The sequence below is a fragment of the Poeciliopsis prolifica genome, unplaced genomic scaffold (genome assembly GCF_027474105.1).
Source record: "Poeciliopsis prolifica strain line A6 unplaced genomic scaffold, Auburn_PproV2 SCAFFOLD011, whole genome shotgun sequence".
In the NCBI taxonomy this organism is placed as follows: domain Eukaryota; kingdom Metazoa; phylum Chordata; class Actinopteri; order Cyprinodontiformes; family Poeciliidae; genus Poeciliopsis; species Poeciliopsis prolifica.
This window is the reverse complement of record NW_026562386.1, coordinates 9549582-9573176: the sequence shown is the minus strand read 5'-3', so window position 1 is coordinate 9573176 and position 23595 is coordinate 9549582. Positions and strand designations below refer to the sequence as shown.

The 23595-nt window shown below is 35.3% G+C and overlaps 1 long non-coding RNA gene across 1 annotated transcript in view; it reads right to left on the bottom strand.

Moving 5' to 3' along the window:
* Positions 1-3083: 3083 nt before the first annotated feature.
* Positions 3084-23595, bottom strand: part of LOC129364329 (uncharacterized) — a 44700-nt gene continuing 24188 nt past the window's right edge. Inside the window, exons 2-3 of the long non-coding RNA XR_008606432.1 lie at positions 5820-6010; positions 3084-3179 (exon numbers count right to left, since the gene is read on the bottom strand). This is a non-coding gene — a long non-coding RNA (uncharacterized LOC129364329). The remainder of the gene's footprint in view (positions 3180-5819; positions 6011-23595) is intronic.

The window sequence follows — 23595 nt, the reverse complement described above, 5'->3', positions numbered from 1 at the left end:
ACACAGTGACGATTGGCTGCCTGAACCCTTCGACCTGCCTCCCTCCTGTGAAAAGGCTATTGGACCATCTGTGGGACATTGGACCAATCCCGCTGCTGATGAGACACCTACACTAGCAACATGCTCCAAAGAAGATGCATTTATTGGACAGTTTTGTACCAAATATGTTGTTTTCCCCTTGATGCTCCTGAGAGTGTGTTACTGAACCTCATTTTAATTTTGTGATCCATCAAAACTTTGGTTGTCTTAAACCCGGCAGGCTAAGTTGTAAATTTTTTCCATTTGAATCCTGAAATGACAAATATGTCAGTGCTTCTAATTTGTGTATTTTTGTTTGATTTATAGCTAAGCGTGAAGAGATTATTTTTATTATTTTGTTTTTATTAGACTATCCACCCTTTACTTAGAAAAATTAGTTTCGTTTTCATTAACTGGTTTGACTTACACCTGCTCTCCTAATTTTTTATGTTTCTTACAACAAACTGCAGAAGCAACCAGTTAGTGGGTTTTATTATAAGCTTGTAACACCAAAAATCTAATTACATTTCATTTATTAAATAAAATGTGATGCATTAGGCTATTGCTAGTAACATCAACATCAATACCAAGCAAATTATTTCCATGCACTGTGCATTTTTAAAAAAGTGTGTGAAATATCACTATTTACTTGACACATCAGGGTTTTTAATGAAAGTACTAACTTTATAAAGATTTAGTTGAACAGACAAAGTAAAATGTTTGAAGGAAAAACATGGACAAGTCACTACAGCCAAGCTTGGTCTGTTTAATTTGGTTGTCTAGCGCTTGCTCTGATAACATTTGTTTTAAAAACAGGTGTGACTGTGTGTATAGGGGAAGAGAGATGAAGAACGAAGATAACTTATTTAAAAAAGGAAAATTAAGGTGTGTCTTTTGTACTTTCACCTTATTTTACCTCCTGTCCTGATCTACAGGTTGGATTTTGTTTTATCTGTGCAGCCACGGGTCCCCGTCCTTGTCTCTTATCATGAAATAGTTTCTATTTTCCAAATTTAACAGGCATAGTGCACCTGGAGCTCACTAAAAACACATTTCTCATTCGGTCGGCACCGTCTGAGACAGTCGCCCGTGAGATAGCGCCTCTGAAAATTCTAATACAAACAACATCCTCTTATGTGCATGCAATTTCAGAACTGGGTTACTACAAGGTCTGAGATAAGTAAACACTAAAATGTTTTTTTTTTTTAAACGATCACACTGTGGTCATGGTCATAGGCAAAGTCTATGAACCGTCTAAGTAGTTTGCCATTCATCACTAATGCTTTCAATCACTGAGTGCAGCTGAAAACAATCCCCTCTGTGAAGAGTCTTGGGTAAGTGGATGCATTGTTGATTACCTGTAGCCACTCGTAAGACAAAGGCACAGCTGTTTACTCTTGCTTCTGTCTGTGGAGAGATTATTCTCTTCCCAGAATAAAGAGATGGGTGATAAAAATGAATAGAAAATGCACAGAGTTAGAGAATAGCTCGCACAGCCCATAAAAATGCCATTTTAAGCATTTGACAGGAAATGGCCTATTTAGCTGCAACAATTTCAGTAAAAAAACAAAACAAAACAAAAAAAAAAAACAGTTCATGTATTTATTTATTTGCTAAAACTAAAAGCAGCAAAAAAGTTCAGGTCAAAGAATTAACTCTCTCCCCCAAAAAGTCTTTCTGTATAGAAATGGTCTTCATGATCCCTTAGCTTGAGATTCATTTTCCCCTCAGCATTCAAACACAAGTAACCGCCCTCTCCGGCGAATTGATGTTTATCCTTGGATCTCAAATTCCACCTTTCCCAAATGTGGTATGACTGACCTGGAAGAGTACAGATGCCTTCTTTATTCTGCAGCTCCAATCTCTTAGGACGGGGCAGAAGCAGCTGAAGAGACGGGGAGGAGCTGTTTTTTTTTTCTTCTTCTACTTACTTCTCTTCTGTGGAGGCTGATGGAGTTACTGTTTGAATTTTAATGTGTTCAAATTCTTCACCATATTGTAGAGTAAATACAGTTTATTAAGTCCATTGTTTTCTTTTTGTGCATCTTCCTAATTTAGAAGATGGCTTTCTCAAATTTGTAATACACCTGGATGAAAGCAAAGTTTTTGCATATGTGTCAGTATGGCCTGCTGATTAATTTCCCTGAGTTAGAATAAAGTAAAAACCACTGTAGAAGTGAATGGGAGTGTAAACATCTCTGTCATCGTCTGTGGGTGTCCAGGCTTTGGAGAGAAATGTGTCACCGTGCTTTTGGAAAAAGACAAAGATCCCCCTCAGGGAAGGGAACAAAAGGGCAGGTGCAACTTCCTTCTCTCATTCACTTCTATGTTAAACTGACACTGCCAGCGACAAATATATGAGCTGTAATGCATGCAGCAGGGTGCCAGCTTGTATTACATCAGTTTACTTAAGTCAAAGCTAGATTGTAGTCCTCTTAAAGTGAAGGCTAACAGTACCATCTATAACCAAGATCACATAAAGTGTAAAAGGTGCACATAAAAAATCTGTGGTGGCATGAAGAATTAAATGCTATATATTGACCTGGTGGAAAACCATAATAACCAAAATGGATTTGCTTAGACTTAGGGCATTTCTTTACATTTTAATTCAGCCGTATTGAACCATTTTTAAGAATGACTGGCCTACTTAATTTCACACCAAATCGACTCAGTCAGAATTATGTTGAGTACCAAGTCACTCAAAAACCTCCTTTTGGTTGAGTTATTCAGAGATGGATGATGATGCCGTGTTAGTCTAACTACAGATGTAATTGTATGTGCAACTTAAAGTTTTCTACATGCGTTTTACCAGTGTACAGAACATTTTCCCAAAACTTTGAACATCATTTTGTCATGTTTGAGGATGATTTCATGACCCACATGCAAGAACATGGAGGAATGAAACAATAAAAAGTTTATTACAAATAAAAAGCTGATCATTTTCAAACTGGAGTAGATCTAAGACCTGGTTGCACTTGATAAAAAATAGATAAGTTATCAGACGGAGTAATGGATATTGTTGACAAATTCAAAGTAAAGAGGATGTACTGAGCTTACTATTCAAGAGTCGGACAATGCTGTGGAAGATCTTATGTTCCTGGTGGTGTATTGAGAAATGGAGACAGAGGTGAGACTGAGGATTCAGGGGAAGTATCTGGCGCCTAAAGAGAGAATTGCAGAGAGAGACTTTAGATCTGAGTGCATAGAGGACACAAGGAGCAAGTTGAGCCCAGGTAAGCAAAACCTTATACAGGGATTAAACATCCACAAATGAAAAGCTAATAATCAAGAAGTAACTCGAGGAGAAACACAGGGACCTTGACTCTACAACAAAGGCTGATCACCAATCAAAGACTGATTGTCAAATAGCTCCTCAAATTCCCAGCAGTGTGAGGCAGGCAACTGTAGTCAGGTGTATGAACTGCAGGATTCCAATCTCAGTTCAGAAAAATGCCTAAAAGATACAAACTCACACCCACACACCAGGCTCATGACACATATTGATGTGTCTCAGTAAATGTCAGAAGAGTCTTTGTGTTGCTTGTTTTCAGCTGTGCATTTTGCCTCATGACTCTCATGCTATCAATCTGTCGATCCTTTCTGTGTCCGGGCAGGGTGAGGTTTCCAATGTGTCAAATTAAGCGACCGTTGTCCAGACTCTGTCCTGTTGTTGAATCATGACCACCACTGCTGACCTTAACAGATGCAAATGCGGCCTGTAGTTCTGAAATGTCTTTTTTTTTTGTGACCTCATGGATGAGTTGTCAAAGCACTCCTGCGCTAACTTTAATGCCCAGAGGATTTTGAAGAGATCAATAAATAAATGACATTTCATTTCTTATTATTGTTTCATTCAGCAAATAAGAACAATGAAGGTAATTCTAGCTGAATTACCTACATGTTGGTCTGATTTAACTTGTAAAAGTGACAATGTGTATTTGGCTTTTTATTTAGTGTATGTAAACTTCTGGCTACAACTGTATTGCTTCATTTATTGTATTTTGCAACTGTCTATTGGGTGGGTTGATGTTGATCTTACACATGATGCCTGTGTAACATCATAACAGGCATCATGTCAAAGTAAAGAACACTAGTGTTTAAGATTATACTATTTCAATAACAGATTATTATGGCATGTTGAGTTTTATGAGTCACGATACAGCAGCGTTATTCAACAGTCTAATATCCAGTCATTTAAGTTTTCGGCAAATGCTAGCTGATGCTAATACCCAAGTATTCCTAGGAGACAGTCAAGTTCCAAAGCAGAGAGGCTATTTGCAAAGCAGAAGAAACTTCTCAGCAGTGAAAACTCACTGTGAAGGTGTTAGCAGAGCTCTGAATGGGTAACACAATGAAGGCTAAATTTAGAAAGCTCCCACTGTGTCACTTTTAGTTGGTTTCCATAACCACTGCACAGCAGGCTGTTGAGGAACTACTTCTTTCCCTGATGTGTGAATTGAACATTCTTTACTCTGGTCCTCTAAGTTAAGAGTAATAGAATACTTATTTTCTACTAAACAAGATATTTTAGTATTGCTATTTTTCATGCTGATGGTTATTGATTTCATATCCCCAGTTGTTTAGACATTAACTAAATATGCTTTTCAGTAAAAATAAAACATTTAATATACAGAAGTGACAACAATATGTCAACATTTCCCCAATAGATACAGTCCAAATAGGCTGGCTGATAAGAAATTCATGTCACACATTGGTACAAATGACCAAAATCAATGTTTCTTTTTATTCCAGATGTAGGCTATATTTAATGACAGGAGAAATAAGCACTAAACACAAAGAAAAATTAGCAAAAAAGCAAAGAAAGAGACAATTATCAAAACCTGTCAGTAGCAATCCTACTCCCTATCAGTGCAAATTAATTCCATCTGGCTTAGTGTAAATTAATTGTCTATTAAAAGATTTGGCGTACTGAGTATGCCAAATCTTTTTGCAAAACAAGCATCTGCATCACCATCCAATGGTTGAAACAGGTCAGCTATTCTCTTAAACACAAACCAGGCTGGGATTAAATGTAATACATGCACTTCATTGCCAATTAAAACCAAGGGTATCATAAAAAAAACTAAATATAATTGGTATTTGGCCAAAAGACATGTTGTAATTAATATTTTATGTATGTTTATTCAGATACATTTTTACTTTGTTTTGTTATCTGTTTTTGCATTCAAAGGAATATGTCAGTTTAAATCTTTAAATGTGTAACGTTTTGTTTCTGTCAGGAATTGATTAAAGATTGAGGCGTTATGGTCTTTAAATTCTGAGAAGACCGTGTTAAAATCCAGGATCTGGATCTACTCATGTACACATACCAGCCGCAATATCAAATTTCTATGGTTCCCTTCTCCTCAGGTATATGTTATTTTTTATGCACAGTTTTGTGAACTATCTTTCTGGGATGAAAATTCAAGTAAATAAAATATATTTTGTAAGTCATAATTTGAAGAAAAACATCAGAATTTGCAATTTATTTTCAAACAGACATAAATGTCAGCATGTTCCTTTTGTAAAATGTGTTACTAACAAACCTTTGCTTTTACCTTCAACTTAAAGTAATCATAACCTGGTCACTGAAGCAGAAAACTGACAGGTCAAACAAAGCCCTGACTTGATTTTCCCTACAACACAGCTGGTTGCCCCTGAAAAGACCAATGACCAACAGTCATTTAATAAAAACCTTGTGATTATGTTCCACTATCAATTATTGATGGTGTGTGAGGCTGGTTTTGTCTGGATCAATGCTAATGTTGGGCCATGGTGCTTCTAAGAAGTAGCTTTGTAACCTGTGGTGACTGGCTGTTGTTTTGTTGGAGCATCAGCAGGTGGCTTGCGTCCTTGGGCTTTTGTTGCTCGTGAACTTGAGCCTTTTTGGCACATCAGCAGATTCCCGGGAGACTTCAGTGATCTGGCTCAGTTTTCTGCCCTTAGATCTAGTTGCATCATGACCGGGGTGTTCGTATCTTCTGGGCCAACGCTGTATGGGCACACATCATGACAGGAGGCGTTGGAAAAAAAACACTGAATCTTTTCAATTACGTTTGTTCACCTCCTTTTTAATAAAAAGAATATTGATCCATATTTCACTGGAAGAGTGAAATATGGATCACTGTTCTAGTGAAATACCAATGATCTCCATTTTATACAGGATTTTCTCGATGTGATGTCATGATAAAAGGCTAGCTGTCAGACTTGTAAATATCAGGACAGCAAAATTTTACTTATTTCTAGGTTAAGTAGGTCACATTTAACTCAGGTACAGTGATGATCAATACATCTAAAGAGTTTCAACAGCAGTTTGTTACATGTCTTTTTTCTTAACTTGACAAGCAAAACTACCTCTCGGTGACAAGTATGCTTGTAATGAGCTGCCAGCACCCACACCAGCTGCTGTTAAAATGAAAACATCTGCTCATTCGGGAGTTACTTTTGAACCTTTAAAACTAGGCCAGGTGGGTTAATTATAGGTTTGAAAATTTGAACTAAATATATGCTGCACCAAAGCCAGGCGTTCCACCTCTCCTTATTTATATGTGTGTTTTTGTGCAACAGAAGACTTACCTACTTCTGAGTGTATGATTGTATGACTTGATTCTGAGTGTATGACTTCTGAGTCCTTATTATAGAAATGCATTAGACTATAATTCACTCTTGAATTTAATGCAGGCATGTCTATGATTCCTTATCATTAGTGGCATATGCTGTGCTATTCAAAAAAATATATACTGAACAATTTAACTACCAGCAGTTTTATAATAAAGAGGCCTTCGCACCAAGATATAGTGCACACCTTACTTTGAGTGCAGGTTCAACTGACAACGGGTGGTTAACCTGATCCCAGTGCAGCAATTTTTTATAACAAAAGGCATAAGACGCACCACTGAAAATACACCCCAAAACTATCTTTGCTAGGACTAAAAATCAGCCGCTTTCCTCTCTTGCTCTGCCATGAGAAGTTTAGACTGACAGATCAGCCTACCAGGTCATGTCTGCATGCTTGTAGTTGTCAACAGTGACTCCACTGTTAACAACTCAGAGAGTTTCTTACTGTATTTAGCGACATTTCAATAAAAATAAAAAAAAATGCCACTGGCTAAAATCAAAATTGGCAGGTCAAACGTTTCATAGATAATCTATGGTCTGTGAGAAGGCTGCAGTCGGTGCACTGACCCATGTAAGATGATGGCTCATGTAAGAAAACTTTATCCTACTTACTTGAAGGTCTAACTGTGACTTTATCTTGACCAAAACATCACATGTTAAAAACTTAACATTATTTTTATTGCTTATCCTAAATTCATAAGACTTAGAATATATATATATATATATATATATATATATATATATATATATATTATATATATATATATTATATATATATTTATTTTTTTTTTTTTTTTTTTTTTTTTTTTTTTTTTTTTGAAGAGTATCAGTAAAATGCAATTCACAAGCTGATGTTTTATTCTCAACCCGTGGAGTCTCAACCCATGCAGGAATCTGCTGCTGATGAACGATGGATGCGCCGCTAGGTGTGATTTGATCACCGTCATGTCGTTCCAGGTCAAATTTAGATTTCTTCCTGCATACTTTACAAAAGGCCTTTCGGTTTGGATCACTGGGCTGTGATCTCAGTCACAGCTCACTGAGGTTAGGGTTAGGATGGTGCTTGGATTCTATCAGTAGCTTGGAATCTATCAGTGACAGCGAAGGTCCTACCAGTATGGTTTACTTTTTAAGCTTTTAGTAAAACAAACTTAAAACAATAAGTGAGCATCAATGGAAAAGTAAAAATATTTTAAAGGGATTATCAAAAATGTACTACCTTTAGTTACTTCTTACTACCTTTGACTAGCCTTAATTTGAGCTAATTTATTTTACTACATTTTAAAACCGTGCAGAAACCTTGTATAAAGAATAGATACAAACAGCAAAAATAAAATGTAAGGAATACATTTTTTCAACATTCGAAGTTCAAATAAAACAAGTTCCACAAATAATTTCACAATATCAATGAACCAGTAATGCTTTGTTTTCTTGTCCCACTAAGCTAATTGTCACAGTAAGGGCCCTTAAACACACTTCAATGGGCTGATTTGTTTCCCTTTCAATGTTTTGTGAAGATGTATCTTTGAACATCTGCTTTAACACTTCCATTCTCCAACAGAAACTGCTCTGCTGCTGCCTCCACAGCTCAGAGGAATTTTTCAATCTCAACTGGGTAAGGATGGGGGGGAAGTAGGTCACAACAAACACTGGCCTTGTTAACGGAACATGTAAACAAATAGACACATACCCATGCCTGAACTAATCAGAAAACCAATTACACCCCCATTTAAAAAAGGCTCCACTGCACTGCTGGGAGGATGACAAGTCATTTCCCACTCCTATGTTTCTTTTTGCACAGCATCCAGATGAGGAGATTAATGATGTGTTTCAAGGGGATTTACAAAAGCTACCTATCACATGCATTGCTTCAACCTGTCATCTTTGACAACAGCAGACACACTTTAAGGCAGCCAGACATGAATTCAATTCCTGTGCCAAATCATTGTTGTACACAACGCTCCTCCTAGTTGAATGTAATATTACGGAAAGACAGAATAAACATTTTGTTGGTTTTTCATAACTTGCTGTCATGACAAGCATTTATGGTGACATTTTATACTGAGACCTGTGTCGCTGATACAATCTCCATTTATGGATGTATGTAATTTCTTTTAATCTTTTCCTGAGTGAAGTTGGTGTTTATGCTTGTTGAGGTCTATCACTCAACTTTATTATTAATTTCAGAATGATCATTTTGGAACAGATGATCAATTTTAACTTTACCAGAAAATGCTGCTTACACTTACACTTAAGGCCAAAATTTGTTATAGCCCAGGCAGATGACTTCATGTTATAGTAACACTTTGCAAAGGCTCAACCATAATCGTGACCTTAATCTGTTGGACTGTACCCCCCATCCTCGGACTGTTCCCCTCACATACATGATCTGTATACAATCTTCATATAATCTGTAAATCTAATTTGCCATCATTTATCCTGTATTATAAAACAACTTATATATATATATATATATATATATATATATATATATATATATATATATATATATATAAACTTATATATAATATATATATATATATATATAAACTTATATAATATATATATATATATATATATATATATATAACTTATATATTAATATATATATTATATATATATATAAACTTATATATAATATATATATATATATATATATATATATATATATATATATATATATATTATATAACTTTATATATATTATATATAAGTTTATATATATATATATATATATATATAAGTTTATATATATATATATATATATATATTATATATAAGTTTATATATATATATTTTATATATATATATATAAAAAAGGACATACATAAGTCAGAAAAGTACAGCCCTGTTTCCACCTTCTAACATGGTTTACTACAGAGACAAATTACTAGAGACAAAGCTGGAATTTCACTTCCAAGGATCTAAGTTTCCCCTCCTCTTTCCCTTTTACAGTTGGTGATTTTATACTTTTTTGTATTTTTTTTTTTTTTTTGTGCATTAAACACTATAATATATGTAGCTCTGTAGGGAAAGAATGCAGAGCTCTGTGGATAGGGAGTAAAACTCATCATCCACAACCTGGCTGTCTTTTGCTATGAAGACGGGTTCCATTCACTCGCCAATATGTTGCCTCATCATCCTGTATTCCAGGTGTTGTCCCATAACAGGGCAACTTTACTTAATCTTTGAAGTATTTTTTACAGCATATTTGTCTGTAGCCAGATGCATGAGACGAACACTTGATTACACGTCTCAGGTTTGTCAGCTTTAATTTGCCAACATGACTTCAGAGCAGAGTTCACTGGCATCTGGACACACAGCTGCACAAGCTTAATTGCTTCTGCAATTAATTAGCAGCAAAGAGCAGACATAAACATTATGCATGCACTTTGAGGGGATAGGTGGGACAGCTTTTATTATCCACATCTTTGGAGTCTCTGATCTATTGTATATATTATGTCCATATTTATGTCCAAAGAAATCTCTAGCATGGTTCCAAACATAAAAAAAGTTGTAGAATCCTTCCATTAATCTATCTTCTGGTTCTAAAAAGTGGGTTTTGCAAAGTTTGAACATTGATTTGCTTCAACATCCTCTGTGCAAAACCGATGATTGTATAGTAAATATATTCAAAATGACTGCATCATCTTTAGGATCAACTTTTCAGAATACGATAAATTCTAAAAAGGCTTCCATAATGGGTTTATGGAAGCCTATCATTTGTACAATATTTAACAATTTTTTTTTCCACCCTTGGAAGGTATCGATTTTTCATCCGCGAGTATCTACACATAAAATCATAGGTGTCTCAAGGCTTATACCGTCTTTTCAACATGTCTGGTTTGTGCCAGCGTAGCAGCAAAACTCCGCCTCCCCAAGTCTCACTTTCAACTTGTACTAAAAGTGCACATTACAAACTACACACCAGTTTTTTTTTCTTAATTTGTTAATAGGCCAAGTAAAACCAGAGTTATGCTAAAATAAGTAAACCATATTTTTTCTGAATGTCAAAGAAATGTCAAAAACGGGCTTTTCTAGTTATGTGAAAGGAATTGAGCTTCCAAACGTAAAAAACAAAATGCAGCATTAGATTCATTTGTTTTTGGAAATCTCAAATCTTCAATAAATATTGATGGGCTGTATTTTGTTGCTAAGAAACAAAGTAAAATCGCGCTGGTAACCGTGAAAGAGAAGCGGAACGGCGTCACAGCGCGAACGGAGCAGCAGCAAAAGCAATGAGATTGCGAAATTAATGCAATGTTTGGAAATCAGAGCGACTAGTGGCATCCACTTCGTAATTTGTTTTTAGCTTAGTGGTTTCTGTTCTGTATGTAAAGGATTACCTGAATAATTAACATGCTGCATTTTTCTTGTCTGTAAAACACTACTGAAATCTTCAGTTACATATCAAACAGCACTTTGCAAGAAAGCTGCATCTGCCACATCTCTTGACAGCAGCAGGAGTTGCATAAGAAAATCACAGTGATTCCAGCAATGTCTCTTCTCCAGCCAGCATTCAGTCTCACTTATAATGAAGTTTTACTGACCATGAATGGCGGTAGTCTCCAATTCTGTCATTACTGCTTTGGATTTTAAATCAGATATGCACTACAGCATCAGGACATAGATTTCCTGAGTATTTCGGCAGATACTTTCAGTTTGAATGAAAGACTGCTGGCGGCCGTTGGATTTATAGATGTCAATATGAAGCCAAGGAAAAACAGACGTACAACAGTCCGTTACTTGCAGAACCATATGCACGTTTTCCCAGTTGTAAATAATCTATCGTGTTATATAAGGGACAAACGTTAGCTCAAAAGACGTGTTTCTGGCAGGTCATTATCATGCATTTTTATGGAAGCCTGCATAAAATCACAAAATGCATTATAGCTCAAAGAGAGAAAAAAAACTTTTACTGAAAGTACTTGGTGACACAATGTTTCTGAATGCTTACAACTGTATTGTTTAATCTCAGTCACCAAAGGTTACTATTATATGTATTTGCAAATATAAACTGACTACGGTAATCGTAATATAATGTAGCTAAAACTTTTGGCAGAGCGCCACGAGTGCTGTGAACCACACAAAACTGCTTTGAGGTCAGAAAGCACAGCAAGAATTAATCCACATTAATTCACTAGAGGAGGCAGTTTTATTCTAAAACAATATATAAGGTGCTCCAAATCACAAGGTCATTGTCAGTTTTTGGTAAAATTATGACAGTCCACAAAATATGGTACAGAGAACATCTGCCTTTTCACAATTTAGTATTGGCAGATTCAGAAGATGTTTCTGTGAAATATTCATGGATTCCTTTTGCAGAATGTATCTAAAAAAATTGAAAGAAAATGCAGCCTGTGAAGCTAAAACATGTAGGTACAATGCTACTTCACACAGCAATGGCTGTAATTTGAAAAGCAGTCAATCACAGAGTGCCATTTCTTTTCCTTGGCGCTGATTGTCTGTAACCCCAAGGAAACACTGTAGATATTAGCTTTTGCAGTACTGCAAAAACTGTGTTCATATTAAGGTGTATTTTGGCATAATAGTGTTTGAACTATTAAGAAAGGATATTATAAGTGTTATTAGAGAAGGCCTCATGTACTTGCAGAGTTCAGCTTTTTTTTTCAGGCAGCTGAGGTTCCTAACTCCCTGAATACTAGTGATCTAGTGTATTAAGATAGTAGGATCATGACACACTGGGTGCAGTAAAATGTGTTTGGCTCCAGTGTCATGTATAAGATAATCAGTTTAAGAGGTATGCACTAGTGACGCCTTTCGTCTTTGAATGTGAACTTTAACTCTCTTTAAATGTTTTGTCTCCAGGCCATTGCTAAATGGTCTTAAAGAACCACAAGGTCTCCATCCAGCCTTCCATTATCTGACACGCTTATCCTGGTGGGGTGCTGGTGCCTATCTCCAGAGGTCAACGTGCCAGAGGCAGGGTACACCCTGGACAGGTCACCAGTCCATCACACGATCACAAGGCCTAGCAATAGCAAATATTATCATAACAGAACAGTTTTCTTGATTCCACAAATGACATTAGTTATGTCAAAAATACAATGAACAGTCTTGCTGAACAAGTGCATATGTACAGACATACACACAAGCATTCATCCAAATGCTGTCATTCTTATCAGTTGCTTGTACATTAGTTGTCCTATTCTCATCAACATGAAGAAAAAAATTGAATTGTGCGATTCATATAAAGAGCAAAAGTGTGGTGCACTCTCTTAAAAGGTCATTTCCCAAACATTTTAAAACATAAACTTTGTTTAAACTGAATTTCAAAAACATCCCCCAAACATGGTATTTCGTCTTATTTTCTAAATACCAAACTGCAATTTAATTGAGGCTCTTGAGAACTGAAATCTCTCCTGAGTTGTCTTCATAAAAAAAATTATGTATTCACATCCACTCTTTCCAGGGAAAGTAGTTTTATTTTAATGTTTATTATTTCATCAAATATTTAACAGCTGAACACCACAGAAAACTAAAGTGCAAATCCCTCTTATGTTTTCGTCTCCTCAATAATAGCCTGTGTTTCTGACAATGTATGCTTTCGATAACAATGCATGTTTCAGGGAAACATCATGTGTTCCTTACTTTTTGTGATCAGCTGAAAGGTGTCAATACAAATGGGTGTTGACGATTACTCAGCCTAAGTCTCTGATCCATCTCAGGAGGTAATCCCCTCAGTCACAACAGCCATGAGCTGTAAGAGTAAGATATTGCTGCAGATCGAGTGAGGCATACAAAATATAAACCACGAGTCCAGCTAACAAGCTCTGCAGCATCTTCAGTTTCCTTCTCATCTGAGAACAGGATGAGATGCAGATTATAATATTAAAGAACACATTCAAAAAGATTGTTTCAACATTGCAGTATAGAAACTTGCAAGCAGCAAAATATGCAAGTAGCATATGCAAGTAGCATAAGAATCTGAAGATATTGCAGTGGAGCCAGTGGAATTATTTATCGCAGCATAAATAATTTTAATAAGTCATTCAAGGAATCTGGATGTGTGCCATTGATTGGACTTGGTGTATTATATCGAATCAAACAAACTGTAGACTCTAAGACATCTAGGACAACATGACCTCCTGACCCAGTAGTAATTAGTAGGACCAATACCCACACAGAGTACGTACACCTGTGCAGTAGAAAGGTAGGTTCTGGTATGTACCCTGGGCGAGCTAAGGGACAGGCTTTTTCCCAGAGATCTTTCCAAACAAACCATTATGCTTGCTTGGAAATTTTCAGATAGCCTAATTGGGCTATTAAAGGCTTTTAGCTTTTTTCCTCAATATTTTGAGCTCCGGCAGACCTTGGAATGACTTTGCTGATTTTTCTAACATCTATGAAGATTGGCAGCTGTCTTAAATGGTTCCACTTATGAATAATCCACATTTAGTGACTTTGAAAAGCATGAAAATAGCCTGACAACTTTTCTGACATGAACAGACAATAAGAAATGCTTCTCTGACATTATTGGCAGTGTTTTTTCCAGACACTGCCAGTGCAGTAAATTTAAAACATTTGCCTTTCACAGGTGCTGACGTGCAATCACATTCACTTAGTCATTAACTTAATTTAATTTGAATTAACATCTTACTTTTGATTCATTTCCTGTTGTAGTAGATGTAACTTAATACATAGGGTATAAAAGTGTGTTATAGTTCATAATTCTTCCATTCTCTTGATTTGATTGACATTTATGTGCATTTAGGCACCATTACACCAAAAAGGCATTGTCTGGATGTGAATTAGGAAAAAAACAGAGACAAATGTTAGCTCAAACATTTGTCTGTTAAATAAACCGCTTAAATAAACACAGAGTACTGTTCTTTCCTAATCAGAGACATAATACATTATAAACATTTGTGAAACATATCAAGAAACAGGTGAAGTCAATAGTCTGGTTCTGCCTTGTACAGTTGGGGTTTACCACATTTTCACCCAGGGACTGAAGCACTGAAGAGATTTTCAGCTTGGTGTTGAGTGACTCTTTAAAACGGAGCCCCGGGCTGGCTGTGAGCAAACTGACAACCTTCTTCTTCCTGCATGTCTTTTTCTCATTACTCTTCCACAGCTTGTATATAAGCAACACGTCAGAAAAGATTTTTATGCATCACAGAAAAAAAAGGGAACATTATTTTATGCTGTTTTTATTAAAAGATTATATCTATGGTATTAGGGATTCTTTGTCAAAATGCCCATTGTTATCCAAAGATGTTAAAGGTTCAGAGGAAATAACGAAAACAGACTTGAAGCAGACATTTGAATAAAAGTGTTGACATTTAAATCACTCTGCCTTTCCAACCTAATGTGATGTGTAGGAATACATTTATCTCTCGGATGCAGAGATTTTATACAATTCCATCATAAGTCAGTTTTACAGCTTAACTTTGAACCAAAGCCCAGAAGGCAGTGACTAGAGTATTTGCAGTTTTCTTGCAGCTATAAACAAGAAATACTCATAGCATCTACTGAGAAATCCACTAGAAAGACTTCAAATTCACAACACTTAGATTTATTTGGAAAAAGTAAAAATAAAGCATGGAATATTGTAATGTATAAATGTGTGTGTTTTTTCCCCCATCTTTAAAATGTATTTATATTAATAGATTCTATTGTACAGTAGGTCTCTTTGAGGCAAGGTCAGATGTCCATGTGTGTTTGATTCCTATTCTCAGTTCATGGGGGGTGAATAATTATTGTCCATCATACTCACAGTTTCTGCAGTTACTCTGCACTGACAGCTGGCCCTGGCTTTGAAGAATGCATGGTGAACCTTTAGGGACCAGCTTCGCTTTCTTACCAGAGAATAAAAAAGATCATCTCTCACCTTGTTTGACAGTGCTGTGATATGACACAAACACACAAAGAAGCAGTGTGTGGATGTGTAGCGAGAAATGATAAATGAGCTCCTTGTCTTTTCATGACTTCAAGTGGCCTGCCTTTATTCACGCTGAGAAAATATTAGCAGCACATAAAATTCAAAAGATTTGAATCTCTGTGATCGCTTTTTATCTTAACTTGCAAAAGTCTGTATCACAATATGTTTTTAAAGAGATAAATGTTGCTTAACAAATTAAAATATAGTTGAAAATCTAATTGAAGTAATTCCAAAAGTGATACTCATGTATAGATCAACTTTGCAAGTCATTATTTTAAGTGTTTCAGTCAACTTCAATGTTTATGACTTAGAGCTAATGGAAACCTAAAATCCAGTTTGTCATGAAATTAAATATAACAAAGACTAATAAACATGTTTTTTAGATACAGAAATATTTAATTTAAGACCTTACTATGGTTGAAAAATCCACAACACTTATCCAAAACAGCCACAGAACATTATTAAAATATTTTGTGTTGAGAGTTCTCCAAGCATACTAATGAAATATTGGGTGCATGGAAAGGTGTGGTGGTTAAAACTGCACTAGCAGAAATAATCAGTCCTGAGAAGATTCAGAACCAAAGCCCTTTCAAGAGCTTGAGGGGTTTTCTCAAGGTGTGGACTGCATCACATAAAGAACATGAGCAATAATTGTCATATTTCCAGAGTCAAGCTGTGGAGGAAGAGGACTGGACTTTTGCTCAGAAGTCCAAAGTCCTCTTTTCAGTAGGATGTGAATTTTACTTTTAGTTTGGAAATCAAGTTCCCATGGTCTAAAGGAAGAGTTTGATGCACAAATTGCTTGATGTCCAGAATGAAGTTTCATCAGTCAATAACAACTTATACTGGAATTTTTCTGTATGTGAAAAAAAAAAAAAAAAACTATTTCTTAGTTTAAAAAAAGGATTATTTTATTGAGCTATGAGGAGTTGTACAACACTTTACACCCTCGAGTATAAGCATTCAGACTGCTGTGCTTTTGTGAGGCGAGAATATACTTTTTAATAAACTTTTTAGTATTTGAACTCTGGACTTCAAAGAGGTCTACATCTGGATAAGGCTTTAACTGTGAAGATAGTCCAGTGAAATTTAACATGCAAACCAGATCACTCCAAAGAGTTCAAGCATTCAACTACATGCTTACGAAATATCAATGGCCATTAGGAGTTGGAGAAGAGGGATGCTTTTGCACCTTCTCCATATTGAGAGGACAAGGCATCTCCTAAAAAACCTTCCTTGTGCAGTTGTAAAGTTCAGCTGCATGTAACACTTTGTTCTACCCAATGTTTTAAAATTCCTGTCTTGTGCTCACATCTGCTGCAACGTCTGAGACAATGTGTTGATGGACGATCAAAAAACCCAAACTTCTTAGTATATTATTGTAGTAATATACTAATACTATATTTCTACAATACTAACAGTTAAATCAAAAATCATTTTATCCTGGCTATGAAAGTGTTTTTGTGGTTGTTTTGAACCTTTCTTTGTACTTTTTAGAAAAACATTGGTTAATCTGACTGCTCAAATGTATAGTTCTGCTTTATGATTAGATTATTTGTATAATACAATAATACCATTTAGCCCCTAACACTGTCCATGTTTAAGATTTTAAACCCAACTTGTAATTGAGTTGAACACCCCTGGAGTAGTTCAATATTCTGTATAATAACTTTTTATTTGCCAATCTGAAATTCAGATTTTCTGGCTGTAGTAAATGCTTCAAATATTCCAATATATATGTTTAAATAATTTATATAAAAATTTAACTTTAGAAATTGATAAATAAATGGATTTGATGATTATTGAGATGCTACTGTACAGTATGTATTTATATGTACTTGCTCAATTACAGATTCAATTTCACAAATATAGCATTTAGCAGAATGACACTATAAGTAAAACAACCATCATTTGAACACATACAGAATTATCCATCTAGGTATTAATTATCTAATACGCTTATCCTGGCAGGGTCACAAAGGGCGGTGGTGCCTACTTCCTGCAGTCAATGTGCGAAATGGAGGGTTCACCCTGGACATGTTGCCAGTCTAAAAATTATCTTTTTATGGCAAACAATACTATTGTATTTCTCTCTTAATAGATGTCTGCCTCAACAACAGAACATTTTTTTAATAATTACAAATATCTAGAAGGCAATTACTGCACTACGGATAATATTTTTACTGAAGGCATCAAGTGAGCCCTTATTGAACAATCTTCCAAATGACAAAATGAAGAAAGTATTCTTATGTGAACTCAAACAAGCCACCACAACAGATATTTTTACTGAGAAAATTGTTTATCTAATAAGAAAAAAAATATTATTTTGAATTCTATTGTTGAATTTGAAAAAGGTAATTACTGATCAAACCTTTTGTGAACTTTTAGACAATACAGGATAATCTCCAACATTCAAAAAAGTATAGCTATCACATTCAAATGCAAAACATTGCTGTTGTACTTTGGTGCTTTCACAGCAGGAAGGGGGTGATGGCAAATAAATAGCTTTCAAATTCTAATTCTCGTTTTAAAATAAAATTGACTTTGGAGTTTACTGTCTTAATGGTTCCAAATAGAGGCTCTACGTCTTCAGAGTGGGACAATAATAGTGTCATTCCATGCTTGTAGTTTGTTCACTTGTACATAATACAAGATGGCAAAAACACTTGTGTCCAGCAATTCCCTCCAGTCCACTTGTCACTTTCTCAAAAACATCTACAGCATCATGTAGTGTGATGCTTCATGACCCAAATTCAAGGTCATGAAAGAACATCTGATGAGAAAGAGGAGCACACCATTACTTGATGTTGGCTTGGGTTTTACCAATATTCCGAAAGTTGCTGTTCATATTGCTAACTTGTTTGAAAAATCCACTATTTTCTGATGGCTGGAGAATAATGCAGCATGAAATGGTGTTTGGGGTTTAAGTGTCTATTAGAGAAGAGCTAAAAAAAGAAAAAAAAAGACTCCCAAAAGTACCGCTCCCTGTATTAACGAAGGAATAAAGGATCAACTCCTTATAGCAAAGAAATGAAATGAGTAAGTCCCAATATTAGTTTCCCTCTGGAATTAAATCCCCAATTATGAGGGGCAGCACTTTAAGCATGACGTCTGTGTTGCTATTTGCCTGACTGCAAAATCAGGATTTTTGAAACGTGACACACTGGTATGACTCGTGCTTTTCACAAGCAGTGTCACTTGTTTTGCAATCAGTGGCCTGTGCTGTGTGACAACAGAAGCTCTGCCCTGTCTGCACTGTACTTTTGTCCTGAGGACCAACAACTGATTGGGGACCTGTAATGGCTCTTTACAGGTCAGATGTATAAGCTTTTATTACAGAAACAGACAAAATAACATATGGACCTCCTCTGACCCATGACGTTCCACAGAGTGGAAAAGAGACAAAAATGTAACGCATCATAGGCATACACTAAAATGTTTATGTTATTACAACAGAGGTCATGTCTTCAAACATTAAGATATTTTTCCTCTGCATGCATTTGAAAACTGTAATCCTCTCTTTTTTCATATTTAGAGTAATATCTTCTTTCTTGCTGAGTGGCTTTTCAGGCCATATCATCAGTATAGGAAATGTTTCACTGATCTTAATGAAACGTTGTCATTATATTCAAGAGAGGCCTAATAGTTCTTTTCAAATGTGGGTTCTTTTTTAGGCAGATTTCTTTAGATTATCAAAAAAAAAAAAAAACATTTTAATATTTTGAGACTCAGGTGGCATTACTGATGTGTAACTTGAAAAGAAAAAGGGGGAAAGGCAGGAAGACCATGAGCACATGGTTCCATGTTTGATGCAGTCCACTCAGCAGCACTGAAGACTAAAGCCTCCATATATGGCTCCACTGAGCCAATAAACATCACAAATAAAAACTTTACCATTCATCAATATTGCTTCTTATCTTTCCCTTCAGCCAATTTTTCAAGAACATTCAAGTATCACTTTAACCCACATCTTTTTGACAAAAGAAGTTTTTAGCTTGAATTGTGACTGTACATTGCAGGTGACTGGACTAAGATAATTTGTCCAGTTTTTCTACTCAGGTGTTGTCACCGAGTGAGACTTTTCCATCCAATTTTGTGAGTGTTTGACAGGACTTGTCACCTCCTGTTAGCTTCAGCTGCACGATATCAGGTCAAGCAAGGATGTCAGACAGGACGTTGCCCTGTCAGGTCTTATTTCACTCTACGCACTGGCAAAAGTAAGCATAGGGTGATAGGACAAAGATCAAATGTGATTTATGTCTATGTTTTTGTTTGTCTGCCATTTAAAAATATGCTGAAATATTGATTACGCAGTATCCAAGTATTTCTAAATTTAAAATATTTTTTATTCTCTAAAATTTTCTGGGATTAAATCTCATTATACGTGTGGTATTGTCAATTTTTTATTTCTCAGTTTTTACAGCCCTCAAATTCTTTTCAAAAGATGGTATGTTTATTGCAATTAGTTTTGTGTAACTTTGGGCACACAATTATCCAAATATAATAGACTTTGTCTTTTTCTTCTTCTTCAGCTGTTCTTCCCCCCGGGAGGATTTCTCAGTAGCTGATCCCACATTTTTGTCATCATCAGCGTTATTAAGAAATTGCAAGAAAGAATTTGAGTGGGTTGTTTTAATTTGATATAGCGGTATTTAACAGAGAAAACTTGCAAGATAATTGCATTTACTACAACAGGGAAAAAAACCCAAAATATTTATATGTAAACATAAAACATAATGAACGGCACAAGTACACTGTGTTCAACTCTGCCAGAATAAATAAAAGATCTAAGCAGATATCAAACAAATAAAACATTTATTATCTTTCAACTGTGGACATACAGTGCTTTGAAAAAGCATTCATACCAAATGAACTTGTTTGCTTTTTTTCTTGTTTAAACCACAAACTTCGTATTTTATTTTAAGTTTGTGGTAGGCAAGGTGAAACAAAAATGAGAACCGATTTTGTTTGTACAAAAAAATAGGGAAAAAATAAAGTAAATAAAAATCAGTTTGCATATTCACCTCCTCTCTGATACCCTCAAGTGCCAAAGTAAGCAGAGCCCCTCTGCGTGTAATTTAACCCGAGTATAAAAATGCAGTTCTATGACCTCAGAGGTTTTTTAGAAAAGAAGAAGCTGTTGGTCTTCAAACAACATGAAGACTAATAAAAACAGCAGAACAGTTCTTTAAAAAGTATTAGTTTATGAAACACTATCTTATTCTGAGTACATATCATGAAGCGCCGTTATAAATAAATAAATAAATAAATAAATAATAAATAAATAAGGCACAATATAATCCTTTCACAATATTAAACTTCTTTAGTGGGCAAGGTGACTAGGCAAAAGGACAATGGTAACTATGGAGGAGTTGGAGAGATTACAGCTTGGGCCATAGAATTTGTTGACTGAACTAATATTAGTCGTACACTCCACAAATTTGTTTTTATGGAAGAGGAGTACATAAAAGCCACTCTTAAACAATTGAAGCAATGAAACTCTGTTTTCAGTTGGACAAAACATGCAAGACAATCCTGGACAATCCTTTCAGCAGCATAACCCTAAACATCCCAGGGAGCTACAGTGATGTGGTTTGAATCAAATCCCTCCAAAGTGCTTTGTTTCATTGGAGTTGTCTGAGACGTAATGCTGATTGAAAATCTGCAGCAAAACTTGAAAATTGATGTTCGTAGACACTCAAGCATTTTTAAAAGACATAATTCTCCTGCCTCTTTACCATTAAGTCCATAACCATTCCAACGAAGGACTAAATGTAAAGAGATTGAAGTAATATGAATACTTATGTAGGATATTGTGAGTAAAAGTCATAAAGCTGTTTATTGTAAACTGGTGGATAATTCCACAAAGATTTGAAGTCAAATCATCATTAAAAAAATAACAAAAAAAAAAAAAACAGATTTAATTTTTGTTTTAAGAATTAGATCGTGCTGCAAGTTTAAAACAACCGAATCATTGGAAGGGGGGAATGGTTATAATTGGACGGAAATATATATATATTCAGAGCCAGTCTATTGAATTCCATTAGAATGTATGGTGACAAATAACCCAAGAGACAATTTTCCTCTGAAGAAATAGGTCACAGATTCAATTACAGTCACTGAAGCATGGACTCAATCTATCATGCCAAATTAAGTGCATTTTAGCAACCTACTTCTCTGAGAATTTTAGACACATTCAGCCTAGTGAGAACGTTCCACTTAAAATTATTTCAGAAGTTAATTTTTTCCCCTTTCTCTGAGTATGTTTAAATAGTTTAAGTTTTTTTTGCCCTCATGGCTTTTATGGCCTTAATTTTATCTAGCTGAAGAGGGGTTGACTTTTTCTCTAATACTGATTGAAGATCTTCAGAAAATGTGCAATGGCGTTTATTTTGTCTGGCTACAATTCACTGTTTTATATATTCAGTTTTTTTTAGTTCTTTGGAAACTACACAAATTATTGTATGTAAAGTGTTATGTAAATTAGTACCCATTTCAAAGCTTTTTAATGGCATCCTTCTCTTCTGAGCTAAGCGGGTGCATATGATGAGCTGAGGTGGCTCACATCCATATGGCTGACAGCAAACAGGAATAAAATAAAATGCATCTTTTCAAGACATTCCAACATTTTGTAAATTGATTCATTTTTATGACTGAAAATTCCAAGGTCTTTGTGGTGTTTAAAATGATAAAAACAAACATGCTCTGTTTTTAAATCATTTGCATACAATATTCTGTAATCTTGATCAAGGGAAAGTGCTCCCAGTTTTTCTTAGTCACTTTAGTGCATTTTTTGAAACATTCTCAGTATTTGCATAGCAGTGAATGCATTTCTCAAAACAGTCTGTACAAATGGCAAAACACCATGGATTATTTGCAAATGCCAGCTTTTCCTCTAATTCTATATTTCATTTCTGAAATGTACCAATGAACATGTCAGTGCCTCAGAATGACAAGTCTTTGTTTCATAGTGTATGTAGAAGACTGTCAAATTGCTTAGTTGTGTTGTCAATATAGTAGCACACTTTTAAGGGATGTTGAGTTGTAAATTATGGCTAAAGCTTTGATGACAAGTTTTGTAAATTGTATTTCTGAGAGACCAATGGCAAAAGACTGGACAATATTCAAATTTATCCCTGTACTGCAATTTGTTGACAGACTCAATGTGAGGCTTATTGTGATGAAGGAAAGACAGCACTTCTCAAAAATGACAGCACAAAGAAAAACAGAAACACAAGTAGAATGGGAGCATAAAATAATCTCCTGAAGAGTTTTCCATCTCCATCCTGGGAAAACATTTTCATTGGGATTGAGGAATGAGGATGAGGCCAAGAGGTACACTCACAAATTAATGAACCCGTTTAAATCTATGAAACCAGGAGCATCAGAAGTATAGTTTGAGCCACCTGAATACTTTTTCTTTATTACTGAAAGAAAGAAGCTGAATTAAAGACAACTAAGGTATACTGGGTTAGGTCACAGATAATATGAAAGATTTTTGAGAAAGAAGATGATAAATCATTTCTGTTCCACAATGAAATTTTAGTGGATTTCTATTTCCAGTTGAATTTGTTTGACACGTCTCGAGTCTATACTAGTTTGAAGTTGTGAGGCTCTAAAGATGCTTTTTGATGTGGAGCATTCTTTGAAACAAGTACGTGACCCAAGCACTTGCCAGTCCAAATCGAATGGATGAAAAGCCCCATAAAAGACTTCTGTATGCAGCTTCCCTGCAGAGAATCAGCTGAAATGACATTTAAAAATACTTTAAGGGAAAAGATAAAATGTTTTGTAAATGGGACTCTGATTAAAAAACAAACAAAAAAAAAGCCATTTCACAAAAGCATGCAGAGTAGGTTGACACAGAGAAAAGGTGATTTATCTACAAGTGGCACTCACCTCAAAACCAAAGCTTTTAAGTTTTTGCTGATTTTAAAATGAGGTAAATCTGCTCTTTTATCAACATCGTATCGCTTTATAGGACAAGCCAAGTCTTTTTCTTTATGTGTGTATTCAAAATAGTGGCTGGGATAGAGAGGTGAATAAGTAAAGAC